This window comes from Pseudophryne corroboree, chromosome 10 (assembly GCF_028390025.1).
Source record: "Pseudophryne corroboree isolate aPseCor3 chromosome 10, aPseCor3.hap2, whole genome shotgun sequence".
In the NCBI taxonomy this organism is placed as follows: domain Eukaryota; kingdom Metazoa; phylum Chordata; class Amphibia; order Anura; family Myobatrachidae; genus Pseudophryne; species Pseudophryne corroboree.
In genome coordinates, this window is record NC_086453.1 from 81,129,555 (window position 1) to 81,155,678 (window position 26,124).

The 26,124-nt window shown below is 45.3% G+C and overlaps 1 long non-coding RNA gene across 6 annotated transcripts in view; it reads left to right on the plus strand.

Moving 5' to 3' along the window:
• LOC134966073 (uncharacterized) overlaps positions 1-26,124 on the plus strand; it is a 185,741-nt gene that overhangs the window by 50,853 nt on the left and 108,764 nt on the right. For 3 of the 6 annotated variants that reach the window (XR_010188587.1, XR_010188581.1, XR_010188584.1), the window contains exons 2-4: positions 18,147-18,305; positions 24,883-25,080; positions 25,611-25,858. This is a non-coding gene — a long non-coding RNA (uncharacterized LOC134966073). The remainder of the gene's footprint in view (positions 1-18,146; positions 18,306-24,882; positions 25,081-25,610; positions 25,859-26,124) is intronic. The other 3 variants (XR_010188583.1, XR_010188586.1, XR_010188585.1) reach the window with 3 other exon arrangements.

The following is a 26,124-nucleotide window of genomic DNA, read 5'->3' on the forward strand; positions in this document are numbered from 1 at the left end:
CTAGGGAATCCTTATTGTATCCTTTCTCTAAAAACCGATTCATCATATCATCTGTTTCTTTTTTATATATTTCAACCTCTGTACAATTTCGTTTAGAACGTATGAACTGGCTATATGGAATACCATCAAGCCAGTTCGCATGATGTTGACTGGATTTTTGAATGAGACTATTAGAATCGGTGGGCTTGAGATATAATCGGGTCTGTAAACCCTGACTGTTTACATAAATACAGAGATCTAAGAAGATTATCTCCTTTTCACTTTTTGTTATAACCAAATTGATGTTAAACTGGTTATTATTAAGAGATTCACAAAAAGAATCCAATTCCTCCAAACTTCCATTCCACACAAATAGAAGGTCGTCTATATAGCGACGCCAGAGCACCAGGCCCGCCCCCAGCTCGCCCCCCTGCCATACTGTCAGATCTTCCCAGTAGGCCATGAATAGGTTGGCGTAGCTGGGAGCGAACCTGGTGCCCATCGCAGTTCCCACCTGTTGTAAGTAATATGTCCCATTAAAAACAAAATAGTTATTCCTAAGGATGAATTTTATACTTTCTATCAGGAACCATTTAAGTTCAGTGGCATAATCCGACTGATCGAGGAAATACGTAACAGCCTCAATCCCTTTGTCCTCCTGTATAATAGTATACATTGAAGACACATCTGCACTAACTAAAAAATAGTTAGTGTTCCATGGTGTATTGCTCAGCAGTGTTAGCACATCGCCTGTGTCTTTAAGATACGCCTTTGTTTTCTTTACTAGAGGCTGTAAATAGTGATCTACCACCGAAGAGAGATTTGCGGTGATACTATTCACACCCGATACTATCGGTCGACCAGGCGGGTGGAGGGGGTCCTTATGGACTTTTGGCAGAGTATAAATAGTAGGGATAGATGGATACTTCAAAATGATATAATCATACTCGGATTTCGTAATGACCCCTTTTAATAATGCAGTATCCATTAAATCCGACAACGCCTTCAACATCTTTGATGTAGGGTCGCCTTTTAATTTGCTATATGTGACACCATCATTTAATTGTCGGTCCAATTCCAATACATAATCTACCTTGTCCATAAGGACCACTCCTCCACCCTTGTCTGCCGGCTTAATAATTAATTGTTCATCTGCTCGTAAGGTCTTCAAGGCCTGCCACTCCTTTCTAGTTAAATTGCAGTTCCTTCGTTTTTTCTTTAGTACCTGTTCTACATCATCCAATATTAATCTATTGAAACAATCAAGGAAACTGCCTTTTGCATGAGCTGGGTAGAAAGATGATTTAGGCTTAAAATGGGGACCTGAAGAATCTCCAATGTCCCCCTCCTTATTCTCTCCCTTGTTAGCAAAAAATCTTTTTACTGTTAGCTTCCGTATGTACTTCTGTAGATCGACATAAAAGTAAAAAGAGTCTATTTGACTAGTTGGGGCAAATTTTAAGCCTCGTTTCAAAACTTTCTCCTCATCACTAGTTAAAGTTCTCTTACTAAGATTAAAGATTTTTACACTATTCTCTATTGGTTCCTGATTATTATCTACCGGTTTAACTGACTTAACAATTTTTTTCTTTTTGATACCTGCTCTTTTTCCTCTTTTTGTCCTCTTTTTATCGAATTTACCCATATTCTGATTTATGGTCTCCTCCTTGTCCTCGGATTCCACTCCTGAAAAGGGGATCTATCTCCTTCATTCCTTCCCCATTCATTACCCCAACCTCCATTATATTCTCCAAACCTTCTTGGGTAGTTATCATTATAATAATCACGTCTCTTCTGATTTACTCCTCTATCATTATGATGTTCATTCCTCCACTCTGGGCGTGGCCTATCAAAATTTTGTGTTCTCCTTTTCTGTTGAACATGCCAATCATTACCTTGATTATCATGTATGTTTGCTCGTTGAAATGGTTTTACATATTTATTGGCCTTTGGGGTTTTGTTCATATTAATTTCCCTTCTATCATCAATCTTTTCATGATCTGAATGCTGTATGTTAACTGCTTTAGCATCCTCAATATCTCTTTGATATTTCTTCCTCTTTTTCTCCCTTAATTCCCTAGTCTCTTTGTTGAGTTTTCTTACAATCTCTATTTCTGCCTCTCTGAACTCATCCTGATCCTTAAACGGTTCAACCATCGTATGTAGATTTGTTATTTCTTCATTTAATTGATGCTAATTATTTTTCCTTTCCTTAATAATCAAATCAACCAAACGATGTGAACACTGATCACATATTAAATCCCACTCTTTTCTAAAATTTTCATTAATACTACCAATAGATGGAATTTTGGTGATTCTTAAACCTCTCGTATTATTTTTTCAGTCTGATACCGTTCAAGTGTACAAATCTCCCACCACATACGGTTTCTTTTAACATCGCAATATCTAATCTGTGGAGAATAGAAGTTTATAGTTTTTTTACAGCCACCATAATTGCTGCCAGCCCCTGCCGGGTCAGCGAGAGTCCATCTGGTCAGCATATTTAATTAAAGCTGCCCGCATACCGATCCCCCCCCACCGGACCCGCCACTAACGTTGGCACCCCTGACATGCGTCTCATACTCGCAGACAGGAGAGGAGACACTGCATCCGACTATCCAGTCCAGCCTCATGAGAACCCCCAGCATTCATGTAGCCGCAGGAGGAGACTGGTGAGCGCAGGCGGGAGGCGGAACTTTATCTCAATCACCCCCTCTCCAGCCGCTGGGCAGCCACTAGTGACAGCAGCATGTGCGCGGCGGCCGCCAGCAGGCGCAGCAGCACAGCAGGCTGAGATCGGCGGCTTATCGCAGGCGTGGAGTGCGGGGGGTGCTGGACATTAGGGGGTGCCTGTGCGCACCAGGCACTCCCCGTGCGCATGCCTATGAGTTTAGGAAAGAGATGAAGTTGAGGAGTTGCCTCAAGCAAGTTTTGTTAGAGATGTGTGAATCGTTTTTTAAGAAATCCGGACCCACATGAATTTTGTAGCTCTGAACCGATCCAAACCGAATCCCAGTTCGTATCTTCCTGCTATTCGTAATTCGGATTTTAAATCAGAATTTTGTCATTTGCAAAATTTACATGATTTTAGTTGTTTTTATCCATTTTCAAGAAATCCAAAACCCAAGTTTCAGATTTTAAGTATGAATTCTTAACCAAAACACTTGAAGGTGGTTTTGCAAAAAACCAAAACACGAGGATGAAATTAGAACCAAAACCAAAACACGAGACATCTCTAGTTTACATGTAAGATGAGAACAATACATAAATGTACTGTAATCTGTCATGAGCAGGGCCCTCTTCCATAATGTGCTTTTCCTTCTCTCCCTTATACCATCTTCTCCTCACTGCCTACAATGTCATTGGGGGTCATTCCGAGTTGATCGTAGCTGTGCTAAATTTAGCACAGCCACGATCTTCTTCCCTGACATGCGGGGGGACGCCCAGCACAGGGCTAGCACGCCCCGCATGTCAGTCCGGCCCCCCCTCGCAGAAATGCAAAGGCATCGCAAAGCGGCGATGCCTTTGCACTTCAAGAGTAGCTCACGGTCAGCGCAGCTTTAGCGTGCTGGCCGGGAGCTACTCATCGCTCACCGGTCCGCAGCGGCTGCATGTGACGTCACGCAGCCGCTGTGGCCCGCCCCCCGTTCGGTCCGGCCACGCCTGTGTTGGCCGGACCAAACCCATGAAACGGTGGCAAAACACCGCCGTTCCGCCCCCTCCCGCCCAGCGATCACCTCTGCCTTTCAATCAGATAGAGGCGATCGCATCCCTACTACGGCATCCGGCCGTCTGGCATGCGCAGTAGGGACCCATTCGCTCTGCTGCGTTAAAATGCAGCGAGCGAACGGGTCAGAATGACCCCCATTGTCACCTAATCCTTGTATTCTACTATCCTGCTTATCTGAGTATCATGCTGATGCTGATGTAGAAATGTTTATAAACCAAGTCCAAGTCCATGTCTTGGAATGTTTTGTATTATACTGTGTCACTTTTTTTTTTAGTTCAAACTGTTTCTGTTTATATATACTTAGGGGGGCATTTACTAAGCAGTGATAAGAGTGAAGAAGTGAGCCAGTGGAGAAGTTGACCCATCAACCAGTCAGCAGCTCTGTATCATTTTATAGCATGCAAATTATAGATGTTACTTCAGTGCTGATTGGTTGCCATGGGCAACTTCTCCACTGGCTCACTTCTCTGCTCTTATCACTGCTTAGTAAATGCCCCCCTTAGTAAGGTGCTACAGACCCCTTGCAGTGCCATATAAGTAATGGATAATAATAGTAATAATAATAATAATAATAATAATAATAATAAATACACCTTAGGCTCTGTAACCATTCAAACTGTCATTTCATAGACTATGCTAAATAAAAAACAGAAGGTAATTGGTTGCTTTGGGCAACCTCCCCACTTTATCTCTCCCCGAGGCTTGATACATTTCCCCCTAAGTGATAAAATATACAACAATAGTCACAATAAGCCTCTCTCTGTATAGGAAAATAATACTATCATTCAAGTGACTTAATAATACCCTCCCCAAGGGATTATAAGAAAGCAAAAAATGGCGTAAGTGATATTGTATTTGCTACTCCTTGGTCTCCTGACTGGATCTGCACAAAAAATAAAAAACTAAGAAATCACATGTACATAAGTATTCACAGCCTTTGTTCAATACTTTGTTGATGCACCTTTGGCAGCAATTACAGCTTCAAGTCTTTTTGAATATGATGCCACAAGCTTAGCACACCTATCTTTGGTCAGTTTCGCCCATTCCTCTTTGCAGCACCTCTCAAGCTCCATCAGGTTGAATGGGAAGCGTTATTGCACAGCCATTTTCAGATCTCTCCAGAGATGTTCAATCGGATTCAAGTCTTGACCCTGACTGGGCCACTCAAGGACATTCACAGAGTTGTCCTGAAACAACTCCTTTGATACCTTGGCTGTGTGCTTAAGGTTGTTGTCCTGCTGAAAGATGAACCGTCACCCCAGTCTGAGGTCAAGAGCGCTCTGGAGCAGGTTTTCATCCAGGATGTCTCTGTACATTGCTGCATTCATCTTTCCCTCTATCCTGACTAGTCTCCCAGTTTCTGCCACTGAAAAACATCCCCACAGCATAATGCTGCCACCACCATGCTTCATTGGCCTGGTGATGAGCAATGCCTGGTTTCCTCGAAACATGTCGCCTGGCATTCATGCCAAAGAGTTCAATCTTTGTCTCTTCAGACCAGAGAATTTTATTTCTCATGGTCTGAGAGTCCTTCAGGCACATTTTGGCAAACTCCAGGCGGGCTGCCATGTGCTTTTTACTAAGGAGTGGCTTCCGTCTGGCCACTCCACCATACAGTCCTGATTGGTGGATTGCTGCAGAGATGGTTGTCCTTCTGTAAGGTTCTCCTCTCTCCACAGAGGAATGCTGTTGCTCTGACAGAGTGACCATTGGGTTCTTGGTCCCCTCCCTGACTAGGGCCCTTCTCCCCCGATCGCTCAGTTTAGACAGCCGGCCAGCTCTAGGAAGAGTCCTGGTGGTTCCAAACTTCCTCCATTTCTGGATGATGGAGGCCACTGTGCTCAGTGGGACCTTCAAAGCAGCAGATATTTTTCTATACCCTTCCCCAGATTTGTGCCTGGAGACAATCCTGTCTCAGAGGTCTGCAGACAATTCCTTTGACGTCATGCTTGGTTTGTGCTCAGACATGCACTGTCTGCCTTTCCAAATCATGTTCAATCAACTGAATTTACCACAGCTGGACTCCAATTAAGCTGTAGGCACATCTCAAGGATGATCAGTGAAAACAGGATGGACCTGAGCTCAATTTTGAGCTTCATGGCAAAGGCTGTGAATACTTATGCACATGTGATTTCTTAGTTTTTCCATTTTTAATAAATTAGCAAAAATCTAAAAAAACTTTTTTCACATTGTCATTATGGGGTATTGGGTCTAATTCAGACCTGATCGTAGATGTGCATATGTCAGGCCCGACCCCCCCACACAAGTACAAAAGCATTGCACAGCAGAGATGCTTTTGTACTTGAAGAGTAGCTCTCTGGCAGCGCAGCTCCTGCACGATGGCAGGGAGCTACCCGTCGCTGTGCCCGACGCAACGGCTGCGTGTTGGTCGGATCACTCCCCCTAAATGGCAGCCAAACGCCGCCTGTCCATCCCCTCCCGCACAGCGACCGCCTCTGCCTATCAATCAGGCAGAGGTGATCGCAGGGCCGAGACAGCCGCCGGCACTGCAACGCCGGCGCATGTGCAGTTCAGACCTGATCGGCTACTGTGCGAAAACGCACAGCACCGATCAGGTCTGAAAAAGGCCCATTGTGTGTAGAATTTTGAGGGTAAAAATTAATTTATTCCATTTTGGAATAAGGCTGTAACACAGGCTTTTTCAACCAGTGTGCCGTGGCACACTAGTGTGCCGTGACCAGTTGCAAGGTGTGCCGCGGAGCCAGAGCAGTATCCTGCACCTTCAGAGTGAACTGTTGGTCCAGGCTCTTCTTAGAAGATCAGTCGTGCTCCGGCCATGACCTATGCCTTGAAAACGGTGTGATATCATAGGTCACGGCCGCCGTGTCTCACCACCCAGCCAGCCCACCCGCCTGTATACACATCTTCCAGTTCCCGCCTGTATACACAGCTTTCCTTGCCAACCCACATCCACACCTGCCCGACCGGCTGCTGCTCAGTATTCGCAGAACTCCACTATGAACAACCCCCGCCACTGAGGGACAGGAAGGAGGACAGCTGATAATATTTGTTATTTTATTTCTCGTGTGAGGAACAATAAGATTTATGTGGGGAGAATAAGAATAAGAATTTATGGATGTATTGGGGAAACAATGTGAATAATTCATGTGGGGAGCAATAGGATTTATGTGGGGAGCAACATGATTTATGTGGGGAGCAATGTGATTGTTTTTTCTGTGTAGGCCAATGTATGCGTGGATTTTTGTTTTACTGTGAGGGCCAATGTGTGTGTTTAGTTTTTTTCCATGGGGAACTGATGGTGTGCCTTGGCAATTTTAAAATATTGTTCGGTGTGCCGCAAGGTTGAAAATCACTGCTGTAACATAACAAAATCTGGAAAAAGTGAAGCGCTGTGAATACTTTCCGGATGCACTGTAGCTATTGTGGTGATAGGAGTCTATTAATATTACTTGCCATTTGCTGTTGTATACTATGGGGCATATGTAATAGGGTCCAAGGTACGATCCTTGAGGTTTTTTTTAAAGTGGCAATCATTTCCAAGGCAATACCAAGACTAAATGATTCCACTTTATAAAAACATTCGAGATCATCCGGCATTCCGCACCTCCAGCAAACTCAGACCTTATTACATATGTCCCCATATGTGAGTTAATCTGACACTAAAATACATAAAATGGGAGGGTTTCATTTCCTGTTTTTATTTTTATATCTCAAACCTGTCTCTAAATGCTCTTCACCTAATCCTGTAACAGATGCCCTGATCTATGACATCTACTGTACGTGTTTGTCTTGCAGACTATCATTTACAAACTACTGAATTTTAGTTCCAAACCTGTACTAACTGCATTTTCTGCTTTCAACAAGTTAGTGAATGTGTTTTCTTAATAATAAATGGCCAATGAGTACATATGGGTATCTGTATATCCTCCTTGTGTCATTGTGGTGTAATCATTTTTTTTCTCTGTCTATGAATAGATTTCAGGGGCTCAATATACTTCATAAGCATCTATCTCATGTAATTGCCCCAATAAATACAATAATGCAATAAATAATAATAATAATAATAATAATAAACACTTTTAGACTTTTCTGTATAACGAGACCTGCGTGATACAGAACTAAATAATATAACTGAAACAGAAGATGTGTGTAGAAATAACTTAGTATGTAAGACCTTTAGAGAAAATGTGGATTTCCATATATCTATGTATTTCTTTTCAGGTCATTAGTGTTTCTTATAGTGTAGGGATATGCTCTGTTGTAACCCTTTAGTACACTATGGGGGGTATCCAATTACCCGCGGTCAATGCACGCTGCTAATTGTATCACCGGGAACTATCCTAATAGCCCTGATCCGGCAGGCTCCTCCACCCGCTGCCATAGCTTTGATAACACATGGGATTGGGGATTTATCCCTGATCCCATGTGTTTTCACGTGATCGCAGGTCCGTTTTTTGGCAATTGAAAATGGCCTGTAATAGGATACTGTGATAATGACCATCGGTCATTAATCACGATAACTAGCTGTTTTCACCCGCCGAAAATGGATCGTCTTAAATTGGATACCCCCCTATCTATTACATTTGAAAATTGTCAATATTATTTTGTGTATGTCAATCACCTAATAGTAAAGACATCATATTTGCATGTTTTGAGTTTTAATTTTAGATTTACTCAAAGCTGCACTGCCAGTATAATTTACATTTACTGTATTATTCATATATATGCATTGCATATTACCTTTACAACTTTAATTAACTTTTAAATTAATAGCACTAATCATGATTCTGAGAATGTATCATTCTGCTTACGTGTACAAAATAATTGACATCTTGTTGTCACCTCAGCTGTGTACTATCTGTGAGTCAGTCTAGGTGAGCCCAGAAGAGGAAATACTGTATGTTATACAAACTCCTGCCAGGAGGACGACGTGTCTCTCTACCATTTGTGTTTTTACAAATTAAAAAATTTGCAACTATTGATTTTTTTATTATTTTATTTTTTGTTATTATATTCAGAGCCATAATTAGACATTTGGGGGTTCATTCCGACCCGATCGCACGCTGCGCTTCATCGAAGCTGTGCGATTGGTTTGGAACTGCGCCTGCGCTGCTCCCACATCGCGCAGGCGCTTCGTTGCCTGGTAGCGGCTGTTGCTGGGCAGCAACGCCGCTAGCGAAGAATGCGGTTGCAGCAGCGACTGCAAGAAGATTGACAGGAGGAAGGTGTTCTGGGGCATCAAGTCACCATTTTCTGGGAGTAAAGATCCGAACGCAGGCGTGTCGAGGCGTTTGGAGGGCGGATGTCTGACGTCAATTCCGGGACCTGCAACGCAGGATTCATCGCTCAGGGTAAGTCTTACCCTGGTCTTGTTTTACACAAAACTTTTTTTGCATAGCAGGGCTGCACAAGCGATCGCAGCCTTGCTATGCAAAAAGCCCTCCTCCATAGGCGGCGTATAGTTGATCGCATGGGCAGCAAAAAGTTGCTACGTGCGATCAGCTCGGAATGACCCCCTTGGTGCCCTGTGCCCTCCTGTGGAAGGGGCATGTCCTCACAGCACACCACCATGACTATGACTATGGAAAGCCATGGGTTAGAAAACGTTTGAAGCTACTAATACCCCTTTCAGACCACCAGCTTGTAACCCGGGTTATTGCACATGAGCGTGCAGTAACCTGGGTTGCTGTGCGGTCTGAAAGGTGCCAGGGGAAATAACCCAGTATTTTAACCCTGGTGAGAACCAGGGTTGAGTACGGCTTCAACCCAGTTCGCTGTGTGGTGTGAACGAGTTGCTGGGTCGATGCAACCCATTTCCCGTTCACACTGTATGGACAGGCGGCGCTTGGAGATCATCTGATCTCCAAGTGCCACCTCCGCGCGAGTCACTGCTGATGTAACCAACCCGGTAATATGCCAGGCTGGGGATGCCAGTTTGAAAGGGGCCGAGGCGGGTCACACCCAGGAAGCACCCGTGTACGGTTCCCGGGTGTGACCCGCCACTTGCGGTCTAAAAGGGGTATAAATAGTTCTGAGTGTATCAATTATATGCAGAGAAACAATGCACAGAACAAACTGTTTGCAGTTTTTCTCATACAATCAGCAAAATTCTTTATGAACAGTGCGTCTCAAATACAAATTACGGATAGATGCTGCAGTGTTTTAAAAGCCTGGGATTTTGAAGTCAGTGGAGAAGTCAGTTGGTTTTACCAACATTAAGCCCTCTGAGGTGAATATGGATTATTTCTGAACTGTTTTTCAAAAACATTTGCACGCAAGAACAGAGTCGCATATTAAAAGTAATAAAGTAATAAAACATTTTGTAATGCATTTTGATTTTATATGGTGGAATACTTTGTTTAAAAATGCACCATGGATTACTGGATATTTAAAACATTACAGCGTCAATCAGTGATTGGAGGGTGTGTCAGCTTTGAATTTGCGATTCACTGTTCATAAAGAATTTTGAGGATTGTGGGGCAGATGTACTAAGCCTTGGACAGTGATACATTTCATGGTGATAAAGTACCAGCCAATCAGCTCACATCTGCCATGTCACAGGCTGGGTTTGAAAAATGGCTGGCACCAGTGTCAGACTGGGGCATGAAGGGCCCACCGGGGAAATGCAGTGATAGGGGCCCATACTTAAGGGGTGTGGCCAGCCTACAAAGGGGGTGTGGCCAGCCTCCACAGAGGCTTGAAATACACAATAGTTTAGTGCAGTGTAATGCAACATATCTACCATGTATAATACAGGTGCACAGTCTGGAACCTGATCTCTAGAGGAAAGAGTGGGCACTCAGGCAGTGGTTCCTACCGGTGGTTTCCCCTGTACCCCTGTGGGCCAGTCTGACCCTGGCTGGCACTTTCTCACCGTGCAATTTATCACTTTTTAAGGCTTAGTACTTAGACCCAGGGGCTTATGGGAATGTTCCTCTCCATGAAGGCAAACTAGCTGCTACCTTAGTACCAGGGCCGTCTTTCCGTATGGGCTCAATGGGCTCTTGCCCAAGGGCCCCAGGAGTATAAGGGCCCTAGGCTGATAGCTGAGGGTCCCCTCTTTCCAGGGGTACCAGATTTTTTAAAATCGGCCATGGGGAACCGGAGATATCCGACCTCAAAGTAGTGGTCCCCATCCAAGCCTGTTAATTGCTGTTCCCAGCCAGATATCTCAGGTTCTGTCTGATTTAGAGTTTTTCTGAGGGTATAATCCAAAAGCTGCGACTCTCTCCTTTTGGTGGACACTGGCAGCTTGTCTCTACTATGCCCAGAACCAGAAATATCAGCCTTCAAGCAGCTGGTCCCTGCTTCAGCTCCACACGCTTAATATGCAGTTTTAGGTTTTCATTGGTGAATTGCTCTGGCACCTGAACTCTGAGCCCTAATTCCCCAGTACCTTGTGAAAAGTGGGACTCTCTAGTTTTTTATCACGTTCAAAGCTAAGAAATATATTTTCAGGAACTTGAGATATCTGCAGTCAAGCAAGCTGCCCTCCCACCAGAAAATTATAAATATTAAGCCCACTCCATTATCCACCCCTCCCCTACGTATTAAACACCCCCTACCACCCTAAAAGTCATGTACCAGGGCCCCTTCATTCAGCACAATGTCCCCTTCTACAGTTTAGCCCCATCTGTGCAGTAAAGGAGTAATTAGCAGAAATTACTGCTCCAGGTCCTACATGCTTAGCGGAAGATAGAACCCCCCCTACCGCCCGCGGGACTTCAAAGCTGCCACTGATAGCACCCCCCACCCCTACCGCTGGAGGATGGGTAGGGGGCCCAGTGCATTGCTGTGCCCAGGGGCCTACACTGCTGTTAAGACAGCCCTGCTTAGTACTTATGGCCGTGTATGAGAAAGACTGCAAACAGTTGTTCTGTGCAGTGAAAATGAAAGTAGCAAGTGTATCCGTTTGTTTCCCTGCATTTAAGTGACACACTCTGTGGAAAAATTGGTACCTTTCCCTAGTGTGTGCCCATCGGCCACAAAGTGACTTTTGGGGGTATATTTACTAAGATGGGAGTTCTATTTAAGATGGGATGTTGCCCATAACAACCAATCAGATTCCAGGTATTATCTTCTAGAAGGTGCTAGATAAACGAGAAGTAAAATCTGATTGGTTGCTATGGGCAACATCTCATCTTAAATAGAACTCCCATCTTAGTAAATTTACCCCTTGGAGTGCCACTGTTGGAAGGGTTTGTTCTTGCTGAGGGGTCAGAAAAGGTTCATTGTAGGGGTATCCAGATAATAGGTTTACAGTAATAAGGTCGACAGTCAATAGATTGACCGCTATTGGTCGACATGGACAAAAGATCGACCTGGCAATGGTCGACACAGGAAAAGGACAACATGAGTCTTTGACAAAAAAAAATTTTTAATTTTCAACTTTTTTATACTTCACCAATAGTAACCTGTGCTGAGCGCGGCGAGTTACCTTGGCCGCAGCATGGCGAGTGAAGTGAGCCATGCCAGGGGATGCGGTGCACTGATTGGGGTTTCCGGTCATTTTACGGAGTAAATAACAACCAAAAATTTTTACAAAACTCATGTTGACCTTTTCCTTTCTCAACCTTCCCCCCATGTCGACCTTGTGCATATCAACCTTTTGGGGTCAACCTAGAAACTGTCGACCTTTTTCAGGTCGACCCAGTGATCCAGACCCCTTTGTAGGACATCACCTAAACTGTACAAAAAAACAAAGCCAACAAAATGAAAAAGTAGCAAAACTCTTATTAAAGGTGCATTTAGAATGAATGGCCATTAGCCGATCTACTTATTATTATTATTATTATTATTATTATTTAATTTATATGGCACCACATGTGTTCCACAGCGCCTAGCAAAGCATATAGACAAATGATCCCAAACAGGAAAACAATGACTTACAGTATAAGACAATGTGGGGGTGGGGGGTGGGGGGGGGAGGGGTTATCCAATTAGCAGTGGTAATTTACAGCATCAAGGGTGTCATTCCGAGTTGATCGCTAGCTGCCGTTGTTCGCAGCGCCGCAATTAGGCTAAAAATTGGCATTTCTGCGCACGCGCGACGTACTTTCACAAAAAACTATGCCGTTTTACACAAGGTCGAGCGACGCTTTTCAGTCGCTCTGTTGATCGTTGAGTGATTGATAGCAAGTGGGTGTTTCTGGGAGGTAACTGAGCGTTTTCCGGGAGTGTGCTAAAAAATGCAGGCGTGTCAGGTAAAAAAACGCAGGCGTGCCTGGGCAAACGGGGGAGTGGCTGGCCGGACGCAGGGCGTGTTTGTGATGTCAAAGCAGGAACTAAACTGCCTGCAGTGATCGCAATGTAGGAGTAGGTCTGGAGCTACTCAGAAACGGCATGAAATTTTTTCCGAGCAGTTCTGCTAACCTTTCGTTAGCACTTCTGCTAAGCTAAGATACACTCCCAGAGGGCGGCGGCCTAGCGTTTGCACTGCTGTTAAAAGCAGCTAGCGAGCGATCAACTCAGAATGACGGCCAAAATTGGTTGGCAAGTGGCTATCCAATTATCCCCGATGCGGCATGCTCTTCCCCTTACTGCCGGCACTTATCAGGGATTATGCTTTGCGTGCTCAAGGCTGTCCCTGGCTGTAGTGTGTGGGCAACGACACCTGCAGCTGTGGAAATCGATAGCGGCAGGTATCAGAACGGTCAGGGCTACTGGCTACTTTTAAGTATCCGGTTAAATCATAATTTCACTGTACACAGCTTCATACAGCTCATTTATTGGACAAGATTTGTCCTACTGGTAATCAGAATCTGTACATTAGTGGTTAAAGCAAATCTAATGACTATTGATGATGTATTAGGGGAATATTATATAATCCACATTTGAATTAGCTGAGAGATCATTGCTGTTACCAGAGGCGTCACCAGGTGTGGTGACACCCAGTGTACACCCTGATATTACGGCACGCTTGCAGCAAAAGGGGCGTGACCATACATAAAGGGGCGTGGCATTGCGGGATCATCACTCCAGGGGCGCGCACAGCATCTCCGGACATGCTGGGCTGCCCCTGGAGGCTGTCTACCTGCGCTGTCGGCTCCCCTTTAATGACAGGAGCCGGGTGCTGTAGCAGACTTTCACACTGCAGCATCTGGCTCCTGTCACTGCGGAGGAGCCGACATTTTGGTGTCACCTCTTCCAGGCGTCACACGTGGGTGCGGGACACCCCCCCCCGCACCCTCCTTGTGACGCCACTGGCTGTTACTCTTTGAATTCAGAGTTATTGTGTAATCCACGTAATTGTGGTAATTATAAATATAATCCACTGGTGAGTGATCATTTTTTATATACTGTATCTGTAACTGGGAAGACAGCAGATGAGTAGAGAGCTCGCAGTTGATGCTTAAAGAATATACTCAATAATTTAAGAGATATAGGAATCTCTTGCACCAGTACACCGTATTTATTAGGTCAGAATTAGGTTGCTATTCAAATCAAAATGGTCTAGATATCCGTATTTTAACACAATATTTTACATTATAATAAATATTACGCAACACAAGTTTTATAGAATTCACTTTTAGGGGGATATTCAATCACAGTCAGATCCGTAGAGGATAGACACTTCAGTATTCAATAGCAGGTTGTTTCCACCCATTTCCCCTCCCATTCTGACCATTCTCTTATGGCGAAAATGAATGGTCGAAAATGGACCATCTTTCGACCGCGGCAGGGTCGAAAACACATGGATGAGCAGTGATTCCGCTCGTCCATGTGTTTTTCGACTTGTTAGAATTTCCAACAGGGTGGAAAAACGTCATTTCAATTGAATATTGAAGTGTCGGAAAGTTCCGATTATCTGCGGAAAGGGCCATTTTTCCGCCCTGTCGGAACTTCTGACTGTAGTTGAATATCCCCCTATATACTGTAGATATAATAAAGGTTACATTTGATTGATTTTCTCACCATAAAGCGTGTACTTCATTTAGAATACTTACCTTTCTTTGTCTATATATAAATATTATTTTATGGAGCATTCTCCAGCTAACAGATTGATACACTGTGTATATTCGGGTAGACTGTTTGATTTTGTAATGAATATGAATGCATCTAATGCGGACTATTTTCTAGAACACTCGTAACCATATACTTAAGTAGAAGTACCCAGCAGTGGAAGGGTTAAAGGTCTGGATAAAGTTGTCAGAACATCACATGAAATGTCCCTGAATATTGGATGTACTGTAGAGGATGTTAGTATGCCTGAAGAAGGCGTATGCTGGGTGATGGAAGGAGAGAGGGTCCCTGTGTAATGGGATGTGCCACATGTTAGGGGTGAGGGTTGAGGGAGCGGGGCTGGTGAGTATTGTTTTTTTTTCCTTCTTTTAATGTTTGAGTAAGCGGCACTACTAGGGGGCATATCAAATGGGGCATAATTACAGGGGGCATATTTAATGGGGCATAACAACTGACTGGGGACATATCTAATGGCGCATAACAGCTGACTGGGGGCATATCTAATGGTGCATAACAACCAGGGCCGGTGCAAGGTCTCTTCTCACCCTAGGCAAAGCTTTAGCCTAGCACCCCTAACCTGCAAACAACCCCCCCACCCCCCTTCCTGCACCACCACCACCAGCTCCTGGAGGGGAGATGCAGGTGGCCATTAGTTGGGCTCAGATGAATTGCATCATTATACATATACACAGAGAAAAGGGACGGCACTCAAGGACTTTTAAAGTGATAAAGTACATTGTAAATAAAGTCACAAAATTTTGTGACTTTGTTCACAATATACTTTACTTTTACTTTAAAAGTCATTGAGTGCCGTCTATTCTCTATATACTGTATAATAGTGTAAATGCGATCTGGTGGGCACATTTAATTGGGTTTGGTTACGGGATGCCGCCATTCAGAATACTGACAGTGGCATACTGACCACTATAATAGCAACATTTTGAATGAAATTAATTAACCTTACCCTAATTCTCTCTCCCCGCAGCCTAACCCTCCCTGGCATACTAACATTCAGGATGCTGGCTGTCGGGTTTCCGGCATCATATATTTGTATGCTCCTTATTGTGTTCCATCCCCCATCTGTAAGTTCATTACTGACCCGCATACAGAGACATACTTCAGTTTTTGCTAGATTAATTCAGAGGTGCCCTCCAGTGGCTGGCGCCCTTAGGCAGCCGCCTAAAACTGCCTAATGGTAGAGCCGGCCCTGATAACAACTGACTGGGTTTATATCTAATGGGGCATAACAAGTGACTGGGGGCATATCTACTGGGACATAACTGACTGGGGGTATATCTACTGGGGCATAACAACTGACTGGGGGCATAACAACTGACTGGAGGCATATCTACTGACTGGGGGCATAACTACTGACTGGGGGCATAACTACTGACTGGGGGCATAACTACTGACTGGGGGCATTACTACTGGGGGCATATCTAATGGGGCATAACTACTGGGGCATAATTACTGGGGGCAGGCTAGTTTTTAAGTTGATAATTTTTGTATGATCCCCGAAGGATTTTTATAAATATTCAAATGGCCCTTTGCAGGAAAAAGGTTCCCCACCCCTGCTTTAGAGTGTCACAAATGCTGTATAGCAATGCAGAAGACCGATGACTGAGTCTGAATGTTGCATAGAAATGCGGGAGACCGATGACTGAGTCTGAATGCTGTATAGAAATGCAGGAGACCGATGACTGAGTCTGAATGCTGTATAGAAATGCAGGAGACCGATGACTGAGTCTGAATGCTGTATAGAAATGCAGGAGACTGATGACTGAGTCTGAATGCTGTATAGAAATGCAGGAGGCCGATGACTGAGTCTGAATGCTGTATAGAAATGCAGGAGACGGATGACTGAGTCTGAATGCTGTATATCAATGGAGGAGACTGATAACTGAGTCTGAATGCCGTATAGCAATGCAGGAGACCGATGACTGAGTCTGAATGCTGTATAGCAATGCAGGAGACTGATGACTGAGTCTGAATGCTGTATAGAAATGCAGGAGACTGATGACTGAGTCTGAATGTTGCATAGAAATGCGGGAGACCGATGACTGAGTCTGAATGCTGTATAGAAATGCAGGAGACTGATGACTGAGTCTGAATGCTGTATAGAAATGCAGGAGACCGATGACTGAGTCTGAATGCTGTATAGAAATGCAGGAGACGGATGACTGAGTCTGAATGCTGTATAGAAATGCAGGATACCGATGACTGAGTCTGAATGCTGTATATCAATGGAGGAGACTGATAACTGAGTCTGAATGCTGTATAGCAATGCAGGAGACCGATGACTGAGTCTGAATGCTGTATATCAATGGAGGAGACCGATGACTGAGTCTGAATGCTGTATATCAATGGAGGAGACTGATAACTGAGTCTGAATGCTTTATAGCAATGCAGGAGACCGATGACTGAGTCTGAATGCTGTATAGCAATGCAGGAGACCGATGACTGAGTCTGAATGCTGTATATCAATGGAGGAGACCGATGACTGAGTCTGAATGCTGTATATCAATGGAGGAGACTGATAACTGAGTCTGAATGCTTTATAGCAATGCAGAAGACCGATGACTGAGTCTGAATGCTGTATAGCAATGCAGGAGACCGATGACTGAGTCTGAATGCTGTATAGAAATGCGGGAGACCGATGACTGAGTCTGAATGCTGTATATCAATGGAGGAGACTGATAACTGAGTCTGAATGCTGTATAGCAATGCAGGAGACCGATGACTGAGTCTGAATGCTGTATAGCAATGCAGGAGACCGATGACTGAGTCTGAATGCTGTATAGAAAATGAAATGCGGGAGACCGATGACTGAGTCTGAATGCTGTATATCAATGGAGGAGACTGATAACTGAGTCTGAATGCTGTATAGCAATGTAGGAGACCGATGACTGAGTCTGAATGCTGTATAGAAATGGAGGAGACTGATAACTGAGTCTGAATGCTGTACATCAATGCAGGTAACATAGTAACATAGTGAGGTTGAAAATAGGCAAATTGCCCATCGGGTTCAACCTGTATTATAATTCTTACCCTATTCTGTATTAAGCTGTTTTAAGACTAATTAACAACTATAGGTGACAGATGACCGAGTCAGAAAGCTGTATAGCAGACAGCAGGGCCATAACTAGTGGGAGGTAAGGGGGCACTGCATTCGAGAGGACATAATTCAGATTGTCACCTGTCCATGAAGGGCAGTTGGGCTGCTACGCACTGGCGCACCACAACAAACCACACACACTGCCGACTGCCATCTGTACACAGCACATAGCAGCACACGGAGTACAGCGAGACTACACCCCGGAAGTCTCGCGGCTGCAGAGAGATTACCTGCATCCTGGCTCTTCCCGATCTGCCCGCTGCCCTGGTGGCCAGCTCCTCCTGCTTTGCCCGGGTGATGGCTCCTCCCACAGTGCATGCTGCCCTTGTGACCAGCTCCTCCCACTCTGCCCACTACCCATGTCCCTGTCTCATCCAGTGGTACCTGTTACCCATGTACAAATGCCACGCTACTGAGGGAGTGGATGCTCACGCCAGGTTCGAGATTAGAATGGACTATTTCTCTGGGGCTGAGCTGTGCCAATTATCCAGGACTTACCTGCCTCACCACCCACTGCACACTTTCCAACCATTTCTGGTAGGCTGGGACTCGCCCGTCAATTTATTTTGTATTATACTGTATATTTGTGCATTTCATTGTTTGGGGGTTTTTTTTCCAAATCATTTTGTATTAACGTCTTTGTAGCTGAATACAAAAATACACATACAAATGTTTTTTATTGAATAGATAACATTAGTGTGCGAGTCAGTACAATACGTGCGGTATTGTACTGACTCGCACACTAATGTTATCTATACAGGTGAAACTCAGAAAATTAGAATATCGTGCAAAAGTTCATTTATTTCAGCACTTCAACTTAAAAGGTACACAATCATATCCCACCATCAAAGATGCAACAGATGAAACTAGACGGCATCACAAACAGGCTGGGATTCCACTACTGTGGCTCCTCTTTAGGTTGTAGAGTCACCAATTCCAGAACAACACAGAATATCACAGAATTCTCTTCAAACATTACAGGACAAAAACACAAAATGAGGGAAGAATTATCATGCCACACAAAAGGGGTCATATACCTCATCACATGTCCATGTGGACTCCAATATGTTGGACGCACCATTAGGACATTAAAGATCAGGGTTTCGGAACACATACAGAACATAAAGAGAGGGTACGAAAAACATAGTGTGTCACATCATTTCAAAGAAAAACACATGCAGGATCCCTCAATAATGCAATTTATGGCCATACAACCAGTAACTGGCGTGGGGGAGACTACATGAAAAAAATCAACAGAGAAGAACTCAGATGGATTTTCAATCTGAAGACCCTCACACCGAGAGGACTAAACATAGATTTTCTCTATCGTCCTAAGTGGATGCTGGGGTTCCTGAAAGGACCATGGGAATAGCGGCTCCGCAGGAGACAGGGCACAAAAAAGTAAAGCTTTACTAGGTCAGGTGGTGTGCACTGGCTCCTCCCCCTATGACCCTCCTCCAGACTCCAGTTAGATTTTGTGCCCGAACGAGAAGGGTGCAATCTAGGTGGCTCTCCTAAAGAGCTGCTTAGAGAAAGTTTAGTTTAGGTTTTTTTCTTTACAGTGAGTCCTGCTGGCAACAGGATCACTGCAACGTGGGACTTAGGGGGAAAGTAGTAAACTCACCTGCATGCAGAGTGGATTTGCTGCTTGGCTACTGGACACCATTAGCTCCAGAGGGATCGAACACAGGCCCAGCCGTGGAGTCCGGTCCCGGAGCCGCGCCGCCGACCCCCTTGCAGATGCTGAAGCGTGAAGAGGTCCGGAAACCGGCGGCTGAAGACTCCTCAGTCTTCATAAGGTAGCGCACAGCACTGCAGCTGTGCGCCATTTTCCTCTCAGCACACTTCACTGGGCAGTCACTGAGGGTGCAGAGCGCTGGGGGGGGGCGCTCTGAGAGGCAAATATAAACCTTATACAAGGCTAAAAATACCTCACATATAGCCCATAGGGGCTATATGGAGATATTTAACCCCTGCCTGACTGGAAAAATAGCGGGAGAAGAACCCGCCGAAAAAGGGGCGGGGCCTATCTCCTCAGCACACGGCGCCATTTTCTGTCACAGCTCCGCTGGTCAGAACGGCTCCCAGGTCTCTCCCCTGCACTGCACTACAGAAACAGGGTAAAACAGAGAGGGGGGGCACATTAATGGCTATATATATATATATTAAAGCAGCTATAAGGGAGCACTTAATATAAGGATATCCCTTGTATATATAGCGCTTTGTGGTGTGTGCTGGCAGACTCTCCCTCTGTCTCCCCAAAAGGGCTAGTGGGTCCTGTCTTCATTAGAGCATTCCCTGTGAGTTTGCGGTGTGTGTCGGTACGTGGTGTCGACATGTATGAGGACGATATTGGTGTGGAGGCGGAGCAATTGCCAAATATGCAGATGTCACCCCCCAGGGGGTCGACACCAGAATGGATGCCTTTATTTGTGGAATTACGTGATGGTTTATCTTCCCTTAAACAGTCAGTTGAGGACATGAGGCGGCCGGACAATCAATTAATGCCTGTCCAGGCGCCTCAAACACCGTCAGGGGCTGTAAAACGCCCTTTGCCTCAGTCGGTCGACACAGACCCAGACACGGGCACTGATTCCAGTGACGACGGTAGAAATTCAAACGTATTTTCCAGTAGGGCCACACGTTATATGATTTTGGCAATGAAGGAGACGTTACATTTAGCTGATACTACAGATACCGTAAAACAGGGTATTATGTATGGTGTGAAAAAACTACAAACAGTTTTTCCTGAATCAGAAGAATTAAATGACGTGTGTGATGAAGCGTGGGTTGCTCCTGATAAAAAGTTGATAATTTCAAAAAAGTTATTGGCATTATACCCTTTCCCGCCAGAGGTTAGGGCGCGCTGGGAAACACCCCCTAAGGTGGACAAGGCGCTCACACGCTTATCCAAACAAGTGGCGTTACCCTCTCCTGAGACGGCCGCACTTAAGGATCCATCAGATAGAAAGATGGAAGTTATTCAAAAGAATATATACACACATGCAGGTGTTATACTACGACCAGCTATAGCAACTGCCTGGATGTGCAGTGCTGGAGTAGTTTGGTCAGAATCCCTGATTGAAAATATTGATACCCTAGATAGGGACAATGTTTTACTGTCGTTAGAACAAATAAAGGATGCATTTATCTATATGCGTGATGCACAGAGGGATATTTGCACACTGGCATCTCGGGTGAGTGCTATGTCCATTTCAGCCAGAAGAGCCTTATGGACACGACAGTGGACAGGCGATGCGGATTCAAAACGTCACATGGAGGTTTTGCCGTATAAAGGGGAGGAGTTATTTGGAGTTGGTCTATCAGACTTGGTGGCCACGGCTACTGCCGGGAAATCCACTTTTTTACCTCAAGTCACTCCCCAACAGAGAAAGGCACCGACCTTTCAACCGCAGCCTTTTCGCTCCTACAAAAATAAGAGAGCAAAGGGCTTGTCGTACCTGCCACGAGGCAGAGGAAGAGGGAAGAGACACCAACAGGCAGCTCCTTCCCAGGAACAGAAGCCCTCCCCGGCTCCTGCAAAAACCTCAGCATGACGCTGGGGCCTCTCAAGCGGACTCGGGGACAGTGGGGGGCCGTCTCAAAAATTACAGCGCGCAGTGGGCTCACTCGCAGGTAGACCCCTGGATCCTGCAGATAATATCTCAGGGGTACAGGTTGGAATTAGAGACGGATCCTCCTCATCGTTTCCTGAAGTCTGCCTTACCAACCGTCTCTTCCGAAAGGGAGAGGGTGTTGGAAGCCATTCACAAGCTGTACGCTCAGCAGGTGATAGTCAAAGTACCCCTATTACAACAAGGAAAGGGGTATTATTCCACTCTATTTGTGGTACCGAAGCCGGATGGCTCGGTAAGGCCTATTCTAAATCTGAAGTCCTTGAACCTCTACATAAAAAAGTTCAAGTTCAAGATGGAGTCACTCAGAGCAGTGATAGCGAACCTGGAAGAAGGGGACTTTATGGTATCCTTGGACATCAAGGATGCGTATCTACACGTTCCGATTTACCCCGCACACCAGGGGTACCTCAGGTTCATTGTTCAAAACTGTCACTATCAGTTTCAGACGCTGCCGTTCGGATTGTCCACGGCGCCTCGGGTCTTTACCAAGGTAATGGCCGAGATGATGATTCTTCTTCGAAGAAAAGGCGTATTAGTTATCCCATACTTGGACGATCTCCTAATAAGGGCAAGGTCCAGAGAACAGCTGGAGACAGCTTTAGCACTATCTCAAGAGGTGCTAAGACAACACGGGTGGATTCTGAATATTCCAAAATCCCATTTAATCCCGACAACTCGTCTGCTGTTCCTAGGAATGATTCTGGACACGGTTCAGAAAAAGGTTTTCCTTCCAGAGGAAAAAGCCAAGGAGTTATCCGATCTGGTCAGGAACCTCCTAAAACCAGGAAAAGTGTCAGTACATCAATGCACAAGAGTCCTGGGAAAAATGGTGGCTTCTTACGAAGCAATTCCATTCGGCAGATTCCATGCAAGAATATTCCAAAGGGATCTGTTGGACAAATGGTCAGGGTCGCATCTGCAGATGCACCTGCGAATAACCCTGTCACCAAAGACAAGGGTGTCACTTCTGTGGTGGTTGCAGAAGGCTCACCTATTAGAAGGCCGCAGATTCGGCATTCAGGATTGGATCCTGGTGACCACGGACGCCAGCCTGAGAGGCTGGGGAGCAGTCACACAAGGAAGAAACTTCCAGGGAGTATGGACGAGTCTGGAAAAGTCTCTTCACATAAACATTCTGGAACTAAGAGCAATCTACAATGCTCTAAGCCAGGCGGAACTTCTCCTGCAAGGAAAGCCGGTGTTGATTCAGTCGGACAACATCACGGCGGTCGCCCATGTAAACAGGCAGGGCGGCACAAGAAGCAGGAGTGCAATGGCAGAAGCTGCCAAGATTCTTCGCTGGGCGGAGAATCACGTGATAGCACTGTCAGCAGTGTTCATCCCGGGCGTGGACAACTGGGAAGCAGACTTCCTCAGCAGACACGATCTTCATCCGGGAGAGTGGGGTCTACATCCAGAAGTCTTCAACATGTTAATAGACCGTTGGGAAAGACCAATTGTAGACATGATGGCGTCTCGCCTCAACAAAAAAAAAACTGGACAAATATTGCGCCAGGTCAAGAGATCCACAGGCAATAGCTGTGGACGCACTGGTAACTCCTTGGGTGTACCAGTCAGTGTATGTGTTTCCTCCTCTGCCGCTCATACCAAAGGTATTGAAGATCATACGGCAAAGAAGAGTAAGAACAATACTAGTGGTTCCGGATTGGCCGAGAAGGACTTGGTATCCGGAACTTCAAGAGATGCTCACGGACGAACCGTGGCCTCTACCTCTGAGAAGGGACCTGCTACAGCAGGGTCCCTGTCTTTTTCAAGACTTACCGCGGCTGCGTTTGACGGCATGGCGGTTGAACGCCAGATCCTAAAAGGGAAAGGCATTCCAGAAGAAGTCATTCCTACCTTGATTAAGGCACGGAAGGAAGTCACCGTGAAACATTATCACCGCATTTGGCGAAAATATGTAGCGTGGTGCGAGGATCGGAGGGTTCCGACGGAGGAATTCCAACTGGGTCGTTTCCTACATTTCCTGCAATCAGGATTATCTATGGGTCTCAAATTGGGATCCATTAAGGTTCAAATTTCGGCCCTGTCAATATTCTTCCAAAAAGAATTGGCCTCTGTCCCTGAGGTCCAGACTTTTGTCAAGGGAGTACTGCATATACAGCCTCCTGTGGTGCCTCCGGTGGCACCGTGGGATCTAAATGTAGTTTTAGATTTCCTCAAATCCCATTGGTTTGAACCATTGAAAAAGGTGGATTTGAAATATCTCACATTGAAAGTGACTATGTTACTAGCCCTGGCCTCTGCCAGGAGAGTATCTGAATTGGCGGCTTTATCTTATAAAAGTCCTTATCTAATCTTCCATTCGGATAGGGCAGAACTGCGGACTCGTCCGCATTTTCTCCCTAAAGTGGTATCAGCATTTCATCTGAACCAACCTATTGTGGTGCCTGCGGCCACTAGCGACTTGGAGGACTCCAAGTTGTTGGACGTTGTCAGAGCCTTAAAAATATACATTGCAAGGACGGCTGGAGTCAGAAAATCTGACTCGCTGTTTATATTGTATGCACCCAACAAGTTGGGCGCACCTGCTTCTAAGCAGTCGATTGCTCGTTGGATTTGTAACACAATTCAACTTGCACATTCTGTGGCAGGCCTGCCACAGCCTAAAACTGTAAAAGCCCACTCCACAAGGAAGGTGGGCTCATCTTGGGCGGCTGCCCGAGGGGTCTCGGCATTACAACTCTGCCGAGCAGCTACGTGGTCGGGGGAGAACACGTTTGTAAAATTTTACAAATTTGATACCCTGGCAAAGGAGGACCTGGAGTTCTCTCATTCGGTGCTGCAGAGTCATCCGCACTCTCCCGCCCGTTTGGGAGCTTTGGTATAATCCCCATGGTCCTTTCAGGAACCCCAGCATCCACTTAGGACGATAGAGAAAATAAGAATTTACTTACCGATAATTCTATTTCTCGGAGTCCGTAGTGGATGCTGGGCGCCCATCCCAAGTGCGGATTATCTGCAATACTTGTACATAGTTATTGTTAACTAATTCGGGTTATTGTTAAGGAGCCATCTTTAAGAGGCCCTTTCTGTTGTCATACTGTTAACTGGGTTTAGATCACAAGTTGTACGGTGTGATTGGTGTGGCTGGTATGAGTCTTACCCGGGATTCAAAATGCCTCCCTTATTGTGTATGCTCGTCCGGGCACAGTACCTAACTGGAGTCTGGAGGAGGGTCATAGGGGGAGGAGCCAGTGCACACCACCTGACCTAGTAAAGCTTTACTTTTTTGTGCCCTGTCTCCTGCGGAGCCGCTATTCCCATGGTCCTTTCAGGAACCCCAGCATCCACTACGGACTCCGAGAAATAGAATTATCGGTAAGTAAATTCTTATTTTAACATCATTTCAGCCATGTAGTTATGTGTACCTATTATGACACGGTACAATTAGGTATTAGTCCTTATTTTAAATAAATACTTCCTTATAAATATTTTAATCCATTTTATTTCAGATCAGTGGGATGAACACAATCCAGAACCACGAGAGGAAATGGGGAATTTAATCAGATAAGGGGGATTTAGTTAATCACAAATGTATATTCGTGTACACCTATATTCAGCCATTGAAGAATATCCACATACATACATTAACGGCATAGGACAGGACGCATACCCCTCTCTATGTCATCATCCCTCACCCATCTCTTATGGTGAGTACCAGCCACAGCAATAGAGGTTCATATGATTTGATAAATGCGTATTATACATCATGCACACCTTATCTGGGTTATACATAACTACAATTTCACCACTTTCTCTGAACTTCACTCACAAATTTATTATTTATAAATTCATCCATAAGACCGCTGAATTAATGCATACGCAACTGATTTCATTCATCACCTGAGACATTCATGAACAAATAACGCACAAGATGCATTGTGGAATATTTTAATAACTGAGAAAAAGCAGTACATTTGAATGGACGTGAGAACCCTAAGAAACATAATATAATTCAAAGGAAAAGAACTATCTTTAAAATGGACATGATTGACATATGAGAATTAAATATCCTCCAATCACAGTGGAGAATGGTAACCAAGGACAACCAATATTGACCAATCACCACAGTCACATAGGCTTAAAATCGATGTATGACTTCAGGCATGTAATCCTTGACAAAGGCATCCGTGCTGAAACGCGTTGGTTATTTGCTAAAAACCACTACATTCATTTACAGACTCCCCTCCCCGGCTGGAGAAGGGGTCACCGTAGCACTTGATCACAGACAGCCCGCTCACGTGACATCGCACGTGACGCAGGAACCAGGAAGCCACAGACGGGACCCGTGGACGGAGGAGACCGGCGGCTGCTGGAGCTGGACGCGGACCAGAAGTGACTTAGGACACGGACGAGGAAGACACAGGCACCGGATTGTGGAGAGAAAGACGCTGTCATCGGCGGCAGGCGGCCAGCTTGCCCCCGGCGGTAAGTGTGTATACACACAGCCCCACGACCCCACACCTCAGTGGTGCACACGACAGGGGACTGACAGGCGGGACGCCGCACTAGTCATACCCCCCAGACATACTGAAGGAGACACAGCTTCAGAAGGCACATAGGCATCCACCACACCTATGGTAAAGGTGACCCGTAGGGCACACCTGACATTTACCTGAGCTGGAGTCCTTTAGGTATACCACCAGGAAGGTATACCATGTAAAGGGTAGTCTGTAGGACACACCTGACAGTGG